The 14,150-nt window shown below is 36.1% G+C and overlaps 1 protein-coding gene across 3 annotated transcripts in view; it reads left to right on the top strand.

Annotated features, from left to right (window-relative positions):
- DIP-epsilon (Dpr-interacting protein epsilon) overlaps positions 1 to 14,150 on the top strand; it is a 585,790-nt gene that overhangs the window by 459,460 nt on the left and 112,180 nt on the right. The window lies entirely within an intron of this gene.

The following is a 14,150-nucleotide window of genomic DNA, read 5'->3' as shown; positions in this document are numbered from 1 at the left end:
GATCTGACAGCTGTATCACTTCTAATATTCCGTGAATATTTCGAAATGACTACGTGAACACTTCAGGACTATTTTCAATTATTTTGGGGAAATTTAGGAGAAATTTCCGACCACTTCTGGATTATTCTCGAAACCATTTTATGAGGATTTCAGTATCATTTCAGGATCACTACGGTATAATTTTCAGAACTATTTTGATTTATTTTAAGACTATTTCGGAACAATTTTGCAACGATACAGGATAACTTTGGAACTATTTTAGTTCGAATTTCAAATTGAACACATCAAATTGAAACATTCATTTGAAAACTAATTCAAAACCCTTTTAGGATTGTTAAATGATCATTTCGGGAAAAGTTCGACATCATTTCAAAATTTCACTTGAAATTATAGTAATGTGAACATGAAATTGTTCTATTTTTCTCTCGAAATAGTCTTAAAACTATTCCGAAAATAGCAGTGAAGTGATCTTTTAACAGTCCGAAAATATTTCATATAATCCCGAAGGAATCACGAAATTCTTCCTAAAATAGTCTCGAAATTATTCTTGAAATAATACCGAAGTGATTTCCTAAATGTTCTCAAATGATTTCCAGATAGCATCGAATTGATCCCGGAACTATCCCTAAAAGACTTCAAAAACAATGCTAAAATTTTCCAAATTGGTACTGAAAAAGTCTTATCGTGAATATAATTCCAAAGTGGAACTGTAATAGTTTAAATGGTTTCAAAAACGCTTCGATATGATCCAGATATTACACCGTAATATTTTCAAAATCAATCCTAAAGTCATCCTTAACTTGTTCCGAAATGGTCCTGAAATACGTTCGAAATGATTTGGAAAATATTTTCGAAGTGATCGTAAAATCGGCGCAAAATTTAACCGAAATAGGTCTGAGATATGCATTAATTTTAGAAAAATTCAGAAACAAGTTTTTTAAATTATAAAGAAGTTTTTCTAAGCGAGGTTGCCCTTCGGCAATGATTTGAAAAACATTCCAAGTATATTTCTGCCTTAGAAAGTTTCTCAGTGAAAACTCATCTGAATTACCAATAAATGATAAAAAATTTTCCTTAATACACTACTACACGATATTTTCAACTACAATTCAATGTTAAAAAAAGCGTTTTTTTTTCAATATATTCTGGGAACAAAAAATTAAAAATTTAGTTTTTTTTGTAATTTTCATTGTGTAAAAAATTTTGACAAAATAATTGAAAGGATTAGTGAAGGAAAACGATTTAGATTACCATAGGATTTTCTTCAGCACGAGTGAAGAAATTTTTGTTCATAAAAATGTTTACCTAACTTAAATATTAAGAATAAAAATTCATAAAATTTTGAGAAGTAATAAAAACTTTTGAATACACAATCGAAGAAACACTTAACAAAAAGTTTATTGCAAAGTCAGCAGCAAAATTGTAGTTATTCCAGCTTGAGTCATTTCTAATAGACAAAACAATGAAGGTTCTTTTATATTAAACAAATTCAATCTCAATTTGGTCCTAACCTTCATAGGCAGTCGTTTTAATCAAGATTTAAATTTTGAAATTTTTCGGTGGAAATAGACTATGCTCGAACCTACAAACAAAAATATTTACACGAATTCATATCTTTACGACAAAAGCACTATCTAACAAATTTAAATAATTACGACAAACACATATAAGTAAATCTGAGTAAGCCTTTTGATTGAAATTTTAATTCATTGGCTTTGAATTTAATTACGTAATATTTCACAAAGGAGCAAAATAGCCTCAAGTGTTTGTCTTCTGAATAAACTATGAGCTGTGCATGCACACATACATACATACACACAAACATCCGCACATATGGCTTGAATATTGCATGAGCACAATAGTTGGTTTTCATGGCAGACATACATATGTACATGTGTGCGAATATTTATTTGAAAATTTGTATATCTTTGCTTTATTTGTGTTTAAGATTTAACTGAAATGCAAAAATACTGCAAGTGAAGTGAAGTGAAAATCCTTTGCCATACGTGAAAACAAGAAAGTGAGAACGTGATTTTGCTTGAGGAAAAATAACGAAATTAATTCACTTAAATTTTCATTGGCCATCAGCATGTCAACAAGTGAACAAATATGCAATATAAATACGTATATATGTACATATGGACATGTAAATATACACACTAGACTGGGTCGATTTATTAACCGATATCGCGCCATCGATTTTTCGATAGGATTTGGGCTCAGGAAAAAAATTCCAATATGCATACTCAAAAAAAAAAAAAATAATTTTCGAGCCCGCGAAATTTAATTTTTTTGACTTTTTCGACTTCGATTTTTAAGGTTTTTTTTATGACCTATAAAAAAATTTTCATTTTATTGTAAAATTTTCATGTATACCCTGTCCGACCTAAATATGTACGCTAAAACGTTGTCGATAACAGTTTTTTGAAAAAAAAAATAATAATTTTTGGGTCGGACAGGGTATACATATGAAAATGTTTTTAGTCAGTGGTGAAAAAACCTTAAAAAGCAAATTCGAAAAAAGTAAAAAAAATTAAATTTCACAGGCTCGAAAATTATTTTTTTGGGTATGCGTAGTGGAACTATTTTTTCCTGAGCCCAAATCTTATCGAAAAATCGATGGCGCGATATCGGTTAACTTTCGTCCATACAAATCGACTCACCCTAATACACACACATGCATAGGTAGATTTGTTTACACATGTATATATATGCATGTATGTATGGATATGATTTTATTTCACGTTAGACATTTATGCAAATGCCAGACAGTCAAGTCGAAAATGCTAAGAAGTAGCTATGTATGTAAATATATACGTATGTTTGTGTGAGTGCTTGACTCAACATAAATATGCATTTGCACAGTGAATTTGCTTGTATGTTAGGCAGCAACTGGAACGAGTGTTGATTTTGAAACAATGCTAACATTTACTTATACTCATGAATATAAACATACATAAAAAAAATGTAAGGCGCGATAAACTTCGAAGAGATCTAAGGCCGAGCTTCTCTTCCAATTTTGCGTCCTGCTTGTCTTGATTTCCCTACAAATTGGCCGGACCGAACCTACATGTTTTATGCCAACTCCGAACGGCACCTGCAAGGCAGATGAGTTTTCACTGAGAGCTTTTCATGGCAGAAATACACTCGAAGCGCTTGCCAAACACTGCCGAGGGGCGACCCCGCTTAGAAAAATTTTCTTCTAATTGAAAAATCTTATTTATAAAATTTTGATGTTGCTTTGTCCGGGGTGTGAACCCAGGGCATACGGTGGGGTAGGCGAGCGCGCTACCATAACACCGCAGTGGCCGCCATAAACATACATACATATATAAAATAAAGCATGTATGAATATTTTTATATATATTTTCATATTTTTTTCTTCTCATATTTACATTGTACGCTTTTTATTGTAAACTTTTGTGTTGAAATTCTTATAAGTATAAGTTGAACTGTTTGAAAAAATTGTATCTGCATTTTTTTTATAAGAAATTGGTATAAAGTATAAGCTCTTTGACCATTATCTACAGACTCCCTGAACCTTTTTTTTCACAACAATATGGCCCTCAATACTCAGATAGTCGCACTACTGGCAGCTTTCTGGAAAATAGATTTATACACAATATTTCATGCTTTTTGACTTTTGTGATAGTCTTAACTGTTGAAGTTTCAAAAAAGAATTTAAAACGGACAGCGGTATCGAGTCAAATACCGTTTTAGAACAACGTATGTGACCTCTCTATGATAGAAAGGGTAAAGAGGACCGGTGAGTAGGTAAGGGGTAATATATCATCAGAATCAAAAGCAAACTGACGGTTCTCTGGCAGTTGCGTCTGTGTGCTTAGATCACAAGAACTTTTTAGTTTAGGGGGCCAGTTGTAATGACAAAGAAAGTCTAAAAAAAAAAAATCGCTTTGAAAAAGTTTCCGGATGATCCACGAAAGAAACCTGTAGGTATATTGACCAAACCAAAGCTTTTGAGCAATAACAACTTTCAAAGTACAATAGCCCAGTAAAAATGAGTTCACAAAGAAGTACATCAAAAAGTTCCAAGTGCACTAATTGAACCCACTAAAACCTTTTGGATCAGACTGAATTTTTATTCAAATATTTTTGTGGGCCCCTAGGTGAGATTTTTGCAGCAAATTTTCAACTAAACTGTGCAGGTAAAATTTTATAAAGTTCAATACTAATCTAGCCGAGCCGAATGATGCATCTAAAAGGTGTATTTGCTGATATATTTTTTGAGCAAAAACTACTTTTTGAAAATATCTCAAATATACAGGTTTTTCCTGCTGCTATAGAGGAAAAGGTATGCTGACCGAGATCATCGAATCTAACTCAATTCCACATTGTGGAAAATGTACCAACAACAAATGCTTAAGAAACGGTTTCTTCGCCAAGTCGAAGGCAGGAAAGGAAAGTCAAGGCTATCGATGGTTTATCACTGTTAACACAACCACAACCACAACATCGATGAGTTATCGATATTGTACCGACTAATTATCGATATGTTACCAAAACTCCATCGCAAAGCTATCGATATGTTATCAAAAGTTTATCGATTTGTTATCATAAATGTATCGAATTTGTATGGAAACGTTTTAGATTTGTGACCAGAGTGTCACCATTTTTTATCGGCGTGTTATCGATTTCGACCCTTCGGTTTTTAATGAAACAGATACCTATAAAAGTTGAATTAAAATCGATGACACTTCTGGAAACCGTCGATAACTAGCGGATAAGAAGGTAATAACAAGCCTTTGTAACAAGATAATAACAAATCGATCGTCGAATTATCCGATTAATATTAGCTTCGTATGTATTATAATTCGCTATTGATAATAGGCCGATTTTAAAACATTAACTTGCTGATATCGATTACTATCAATATAAGCTAACGTAGCTCGTTTTAAAAAGTCCGAAACTATCTGTTCTGGTAAACTTGCTTCTAATTAACTTGAACTCCTGGGGGAGTGGTAGTTAATTTTAAAACATCAGTACACATTGACCTTCACGAGTACATTGCACTCACTATATATTTTTAACAGCCTAATACATGTGTATATTGGTCCAAAGCCCTCGCCTGGTGTCTTATTTAAATATTTTTTATTTTTTCTTTTTTGTGTACATTTATTGGGATAACAGGCCGGTAGCGTATTATCTTAAGTCTGGGTCTTATTGTTTTTTTTTTTACAGATATGTATGCACATTAGTTTGGTCCTTACAAATAAGATAAGTAATTTTTTTCCTTTCCACTACTACAAAGTTAAAGATATCACATATATGTTTTGCTCACTAATATATTGTTACGAGTATTAGCAAAACTAAGGGGTGCTGCCATCTCTAGGCCGATGCTAAGCAGTGACGTGAATTCACATCAATAATTCAATCATTATGTATCTACATAAACGAAACAATAATTGCGTCTACACATATGTACCATGTACGTATACGAGCAGCGGAGAATCAATGCACAAACACATGCATATATCTGAGATACTCCTGAAAGTATGCAATGAGAGAAGCTATAAAATCGTGCAATTGTAGTTACAGCTGAGAAGTTTGAGAGCTGATGGCAACTAGTAGATTCTGGAAGCGCCTAGAAGATGTGAACGTTGAAATCAGAGAGTATAAAAAGGCAGCAAATGTAGAGGCGCTGGAATTCAGTTTCATTTGAGCTATCAAGCAGTTTCGATTAAGGCGCTATCTAGCGAGCCATAGCAGTATTATTTTGAAACTCAGTTTCATTTAAGCTATCAGTTTGGTTATTAAGCCAGCTAGTTGCAAAGTATAAGTGTTATTGTGAAGTACTTTAATAAAGGCCATTTTTTCATTATTCAATATTGGAGTTATTTATTCAACAGTTTAGCGATACCAACTTAGCAAAAGGGCAAATAAGAGGATTTGCAAGTAAATTCGTTACAATATGTATATCGTTAGACGTGCCGTACAGCCGTACAAGTTCAGATTACCCCAAGAAGGCAAGATTATTGAGTCTCTAAAAAGTGCATTTACCTCAACCACTGTGCCATATACATCTTAGCGAATTCATATCGCTAATTAGTCGGTGCAATACTGATAACTCATTGCTGTTGTGATTGTTGCTGTGTTAACAGTGATAACTTATCGATAGCCTTTGTGGTGTTGAACTTGGTATTGCTGGTTGAAGAAGCTCGGCCCAAATCTCGTTAGAGGTATATGGCATCTTGTAATATTTTTTGTATTGCACTTTTGAAGGCTGGAAGAAATCGTTTATTTTTCTAACAAGGACTACTCTAATATGCGTAATACGTACATTCAAACTCGCATAGTTTTCACTTATTGCCGACTTAAAAATGTCAGCAAGAGCTTTATAACCTGCACAGAGATTCTCTAATTTATTCGTAAAAATTACTCGGCATTTTTGTGGTTTATTTAAAAGTAAACTAGAAAAGCCAGAGATTTAAAAACCATAAAATTGTTTGTTGCGAAAATATCAATATGTTTTTTCAAACTATAACGATTGCTGAGTTGAGGTTCACCCTATTTCGGTTGCCCTTTCGAATATGCTCTATCTCAGACAAATCTTTAATAGCGCCCAATTTAAGAATTTTTTTCAAACCGAATTCGGCTGAAGAACGCCCTATCTAGTTTTTATACTCAGTTGAGCAGAGCTCACAGAGTATATTAAGTTTTATTGGATAACGGTTGGTTGTACAGGTATAAAGGAATCGAGATAGATATAGACTTCCATATATCAAAATCATCAGGATCGAAAAAAAATTTGATTGAGCCATGTCCGTCCGTCCGTCCGTCCGTCCGTTAACACGATAACTTGAGTAAATTTTGAGGTATCTTGATGAAATTTGGCATGTGGGTTCCTGAGCACTCATCAAATATCGCTCTCTAAAATGAACGATATCGGACTATAACCACGCCCACTTTTTCGATATCGAAAATTTCGAAAAAGTGCAATAATTCATTACCAAAGACAGATAAAACGATGAAACTTGGTAGGTGAGTTGAACTCATGACGCAGAATAGAAAATTAGTAAAATTTTGGACAATGGGCGTGGCACCGCCCACTTTTAAAAGAAGGTAATTTAAAACTTTTGCAAGCTGTAATTTGGCAGTCGTTGAAGATATCATGATGAAATTTGGCAGGAACGTTACCCCTATTACTATATGTACGCTCAACAAAAATTAGCAAAATCGGAGAAGGACTTAAAAGAAAATTTTTTTAAAGTAAAATTTTAACAAAAAATTTAATGTCTTTACAGTATATAAGTAAATTATGTCAACATTCAACTCCAGTAATGATATGGTGCAACAAAATACAAAAATAAAAGAAAATTTCAAAATGGGCGTGGCTCCGCCCTTTTTAATTTAATTTGTCTAGGATACATTTAATGCCATAAGTCGAACAAATATTTACCAATCCTTGTGAAATTTGGTAGGGGCATAGGTTTTACGACGTTAACTGTTTTCTGTGAAAATGGGCGAAATCGGTTGAAGCTACGCCCAGTTTTTATACACAGTCGTCCGTCTGTCCTTCCGCATGACCGTTAACACGATAACTTGAGCAAAAATCGACATATCTTTACTGAACTTAGCTCACGTACTTGCCTGAACTCACTTTATCTTGGTATAAAAAATTAACGAAATCCGATTTTGACCACGCCCACTTTTTCGATATCGAAAATTACGAAAAATGAATAAAATGCCATAATTCTATACCAAATACGAAAAAAGGGATGAAACATGGTAATTGGATTGGTTTATTGACGCGAAATATAACTTTAGAAAAAACTTTGTAAAATGGTTGTGACACCTACTATATTAAGTAGAAGAAAATGAAAAAGTTCTGCAGGGCGAAATAAAAACGCTTGAAATCTTGGCAGGTTTTACATATATACATAAATTAGCGGTATCCAACAGATGATGTTCTGGGTTACCCTGGTCCACATTTTGGTCGATATGTGGAAAACGCCTTCACATATGCAACTACCACCACTTCCTTTTAAACCCTCACTAATACCTTTAATTTGATACCCATATCGTACAAACAAATACTAGGTTAACCCCTGGTCCAACTTTATGGCGATATCTCGAAACGGCGTCCACCTATGGAACTAAGGATCACTCCCTTTTAAAATACTCATTAACACTTTTATTTTGATACCCATATTGTACAAACAAATTCTAGGGTCACCCCTGGTCCACGTTTATGGAAATATCTCGAAACGGCGTCCACCTATGGAACTAAGGATTACTCCCTTTTAAAATAGTCATTAACACCTTTCATTTGATACCCATATCGTACAAACAAATTCTAGAGTCAGGCCTGGTCCACCTTTATGGCGATATCCCTAAATGGCGTCCACCTACAGAACTATGGCCCACTCCCTCATAAAATACTCGTTAATGCCTTTCATTCGATACGCATGTCGAACAAACACATTCCAGGGTTTCCCTCGGTTCATTTTCCTACATGGTGATTTTCCCTTATTTTGTCTCCATAGCTCTCAACTGAGTATGTAATGTTCGGTTACACCCGAACTTAACCTTCCTTACTTGTTTTTTTCAAAGACGCCCTATCTAAACCGAAACTCAATTCATTTTAGTATTGGCGTTTGCGTTTTTCAAACAAATTCTGAGAGAGACCATGTTCAAAAAAAATTCTGCAATAGGGTGTTTTTGAAAAATATTCTCAGATAAGGCGATGTTGATATTTCACTTAGCTTGTGATATACAAAAATCAGGACAAAATTTCTTTTATTATTTTATAAATGGTTTTATGATCTTCTTCGTTATGAATGAATCATTTTTGTTCTCTCTGTCACTAAATTGCCTCAGAATACTCCGAAGAATATTGAAAACTGTTGAAGCAAAAACACGCACAAAATAAATAACCTCCGTTGAGATAACACGTTTTAAAACTATTATTTCAATTTGGGTTTATGAACTGGATGTTTACCATTACCCATTACTGAGGAAGTTGCATTAAAACAAAGCCTTAAAAAGCCCTGTTTCTTTTAGGATTAGTACAAGTATCAGTGTTGCCCTCTATTGGTTTTGGATTTAGCTAAGTTGAGACATAAAATAATGTACTCATTAAGCTTTCACGAAAATGTGTTTACTACTATTTAAAATCTAAGGATTCGTGCTTAAACCATCTCTTTCATATTGTTACGAATATTAGCAAAACTAAGGGGTGCTACCATCTCCAGGCCGATGCTAAGCAGTGACGTGAATCCACATCAATAACTCAATCATTATGTATCTACATAAACGAATCAATAATTGCGTCTACACATACATATGTACGTATACGAGCAGCGGAGAAGCAATGCACAAACACATGCATATATCTTATCTGAGTTGTCACAAGAGTGGGCAATAATTTGTGCAAGTATTACTCAAATGAGAAATTATACATCTGTAGTTGTAGCTGAGAAATTTATAACTAAGTAAAATTCTGGAAGCGCCTAGAAGATGACACGAGGAAATCACAGAGTATAAAAGCATCAGCGGTAGAGGCGCTATGGGCAGTTTCGATTAAGACGGTATCTAGCGAGCAATAGCAGTATTATTTTGAAAGTCAGTTTCATTTAACCTATCAGTTCGGTTATTAAGCCAGCTAGTTGCAAAGTATAAGTGTTATTGTGAAGTACTTTAATAAAGGCCATTTTTTCATTATTCAATATTGGAGTTATTTATTCAACAGTGTTTTGTACTTACTATCGCATGTAGAAGTGTGTGCAACTGCACTCATACCATATGAAATGAAACGCATATATCTACAGGGAAAAAGGCCAAAGGCCAAAAAAAACCCTTTTTATTTATGCACCAATCTAGCACTCAACACGTATTGTTATTTCTGATATATATATAATTGTACTATAATTTATTTGCGCACCACACTACTATTTTATCCACAACCGTTCTAGCAACTTGCTGGCACCGCGATCTATTCTTAACTGACTACACAGAACGATTCGCTCAATCCGAATCGTTATTTTTAATTCTAATGCGCAATAGTTTTTTGATCATGGCAAGCCATGACATGTTCCACTCCAACGTATATTTTTAAAACGGTAAACTTATTCGTGCAGGCGCATTCTCCCCTGCGCGACATTTATGACGCACAGCGAGAAAATTCCCCTGTACGAAACAGTGCCAGCGAAAACCTACGGTTTTCTTAACTAAGCTTACATATGCATACATAGATATCTACATAATTTATTATCCCCGATGCTTCATCTTTACCGCTGTTCTGCTATGTCTGGCTCCACTGGTAGTATGCATATCTTTTGTACGGGTCTCGTTAATTTGCTCGTTTGTGTCTGCACCACAACAGATCGAACTAGTTTATCCTTACTAAGGACCAGTTCAGTAACTCGTCCTAATGCCCACTGGGCTGGTGGAAAACTCTCTGCTTTGATTATTACCATCTGCCCAATCTTAATGTTCTCATGTTCTCTGCGCCATTTCTTCCTCTCCTGTAAACTGTTTAAATAGTCTGTTTGCCATCTATTCCAGAAGTGTTGTAGCATTGTTTGCCTTTGCTGCCAGAGTTTTATCCCTAAACTTGTCGGTTGATCGTTCACCAGAAACGGAGGCGGCAAAATCAATGGCTCCCCAATAATAAAATGACCCGGTGTCAATGCCTGCATGTCATTTGGATCATCTGACAGCGGATATAAAGGTCTGGAATTCAGTATTGCCTCAATCTCAACTAACAACGTCACCAGCTGGTCTTGTGCCAGCGTTTTCTGGCCCACGATCCTGGTCAAGTGGAATTTCATTGACTTTACAGCTGCTTCGTAAATCCCTCCTTGATGTGGCGCTGCTGGAATCATGAATTGCCACTCAGTACCCTTGAGACCAATATGTCCCAGCGCTTCTTGCCCTCTCCAGTAATCCATAGCCCTTTTAATCGTTTTGCTCGCACCAACAAATGTCGTCGCATTATCGCTGAATAGTTTTGCACAACGACCTCGCCGTCCAATAAATCTTTCAAAACACGCAATGAAGGATTGAGTTGTCAGATCTAGCACCAAGTCAATATGTACAGCCCGAGTTTTCAAGCATACAAACACAACAACCCAACATTTAGTCTTGTCGACATAATCGTCTCGCACCCTCACACGTACATTAAATGGACCAGCATAATCTAGCCCACAGTGAAGAAATGGTTTACCTGTTTGCACCCTCTCAGCTGGTAGGTCTGCCATCAATTGTTGTTCAAGCTTGTAATTATATCGCACACATACAACGCACCCACGTAAGTATCTTCTGAGTTCATCTCTCAAACGTGGAATCCAGTACTTTTGCCGAATAAAATGTGTCATTACTTGCACTGCCCCATGCTTAGTTTGTCTGTGTGCATAATCGGCTATGAAGTGAGCCAATCTGGAACCTCTTGCCACAATTACCTGATGCTTTGCTTCATATCCAAGGTTCGCCTCATTCAACCGACCTCCTACCCTCAAAAGACCGCTTTTATCCAAAATTGGTCGTAGTGATTCCAACTTACTATGTTCCGGTAACCTGTGCTCCTTTTTTAACAATACCAATTCTTTGTGAAAATATTTCTCCTGCGAATTTCTCAGTAAGTACTCCATTGCCCACAATTTTTCTTGCTCGCTTGGTAAATCTACCTTCAATTTCATGCCCCTTAACCTGCACCTCTTTGCTGACTTTCTTATCCTATCACGAGTCGCCAATTTTGTCTTGACTATATCTATAAATCGCCTTACATATGCCAATACATTCAAAATTCCTTCTAGCCTGCTTTTATATTTCGTGATTGGAACAAGCTCACCACTTCCCCCCATTTTTGGCACAAAAATCTCCATCTCCCCATAACCTACATTTACAATGTGCACCTTAATTTCTGCTTGCCCATCCTTATTATTTTTTGATTTAGCCTGTTCAAACTTATCAGGTGGCCATTGTGTCTTAGGAAAAGATAACCACTTTGGGTCCTCCAACCAAAATCGATTATTAACCAACTCACCGGGTTCTAATCCTCGACTTAATAAGTCCGCTGGATTATCATCCAAACCCACATGTTTCCAACTCTTTGCCCCAGTATTATCTTGAATTGCTGATACGCGATTAGCTACAAATGTTTTCAAATCTCTGGGCATTTTTTCTAACCAGTAAAGCACAACTAGAGAATCTGTCCACAACGTATAATTGATCTCGCCCCAATCCATTGCTCTCTTAACCTCAACAACCAGTCTAGCCAATAACTCACATGCCGACAATTCCAGCCTAGGAATCGTCATCTTCTTTACTGGGGCTACTCTTGTTTTTGATACTATTAATCTACATTTAAAATTCCCATTTGCTTCCTTCGTTCTAGCATAAACAACTGCACCATAGGCTGATTCTGATGCATCAGCAAAGCCACATAATTCAACCTTCTCAGACATCCCAGTACCGAGCCATCTTGGAATTCTAAAATTTTCAAGTTTTTTCATCTCGCCCCAATATTTTCTGAATCTCATTTCTAGTTCAGATGGTAGCTCTTCGTCCCATTCTACTTTCAAGCGCCACAAATCTTGTATCAAAACCTTTCCTACAACAATTATTGGAGAGATGTATCCATTTGGGTCAAACAACTGTGCCACGCAGCTAACAACTACTCGTTTTGTTATAATACCTGGCAAGTCTGGTGTCTTAACTACAAATGCATATTGGTCTGGCGATATCAACCATACCAGTCCAAGCACCCTGGTTTCGTCCTCGAATTCAAACAAGCACTCCTCTTCTCCGGACTGCAAGGTCTTTATTAGTTTTTTACTATTCGATTTCCATTTCCTGAGTGTAAAACCGGCTCCACTCAGGATGTTATCCATTTGTTTCGCTAATGCCATAGCGTCTTGCTCACTGTCAGCTCCGGTAACACAATCATCCATATACATATCATTTATAATTGCTTCAGCAGCTTCACAGTAATCTTTCTTTGCATCTCTTGCACACTGAATTACTGCTCTAACTGCATTATATGCCGATGATGTCATACCATACGTCACAACAGTTAGCCAATATTCCTTCAATGGTTCTTCTCTGCTCTCGCGCCAAAATATTCGCTGCATGTCCCATTGGTTTTTAGCGATCTTAACTTGTCTAAACATCATCTTAATATCTGCACTAAATGCAAATCTATGCCGCCTAAACCGCGTTATAATCTCGCTCAGATCTCTTTGTAATTTTCCACCTAGCAACTGAATTTCATTGAGAGAAATACCTTTGTTAGTTCGGCAGCTTGCGTCAAAAACTACCCGAAACTTTTTCGTCACACAATGGTGCGGGATGTAATATGTCAACTCATTCTGCCCTACATGCTTATCAACCATTTTCATATGTCCTAACTTCTCATATTCTCTCATAAATTCAACATATTTCGCTCTAAATCTGGCTCCTTTTCTAAACGCTTTTCTAAATATAGAAATCTGCGGAGTGCAATTTCTTTGGAACTGCCAATCTCTGTGATCTCATTTAGTGGTATGGTTACCACGAACCTACCATCCCTATCTCTATAATATGTATCCAAGAAGATTTTCTCAACTCTCTCTTCTTCTTCTCTTCGCATTGAATTCTCATTAATCTGATCCATTTCCCAAAACTTTGTTATTTATGCGTCTAGCTCTCTATTATCTTTGTAATTTACTGCTGATACTAGCTCACCAGTTTCATCATCAATGCTTTGTGCATATTCGCCGAAAACGACTATGCCCAAGATTGTATCCATTAATGCTATTCCATTTATGCCATCGCGCACTATCTTGGTAACAATTCTCGCAACAAAACTAGCCCCCAGCAACATATGAGTGCTTCTTGATTCCCAGTATTCTGGATCGGCTAACCTGGTGCCCAACGAGTCATGTATAGGACCCAACCCTGAACCAAGTGGAGGGAGTAAGGGACACCACTGGCTCTCTTTAGGTAAAACCCAAAACTCTGCACCAATTTGGTCTCCAGATGGATACCAAGGCCTAATCAACACTATGGCCTTCTTGCTCACTTGGAACGGCTCTGCCTCAATACCAACCATTTTTTTTAGTAATTGGTTTCGTGTCTATGCCATACCTCTGCTGTAATACAAAGGTAATCAAATTTATCTGCGCCCCAGTATCCAGTAATGCACGAACCGG

Source organism: Eurosta solidaginis, chromosome 2 (assembly GCF_040869045.1).
Source record: "Eurosta solidaginis isolate ZX-2024a chromosome 2, ASM4086904v1, whole genome shotgun sequence".
Taxonomy (NCBI): domain Eukaryota; kingdom Metazoa; phylum Arthropoda; class Insecta; order Diptera; family Tephritidae; genus Eurosta; species Eurosta solidaginis.
Note: the sequence above shows the minus strand (reverse complement) of the source record. Positions and strands in the feature narration are given on the sequence as shown.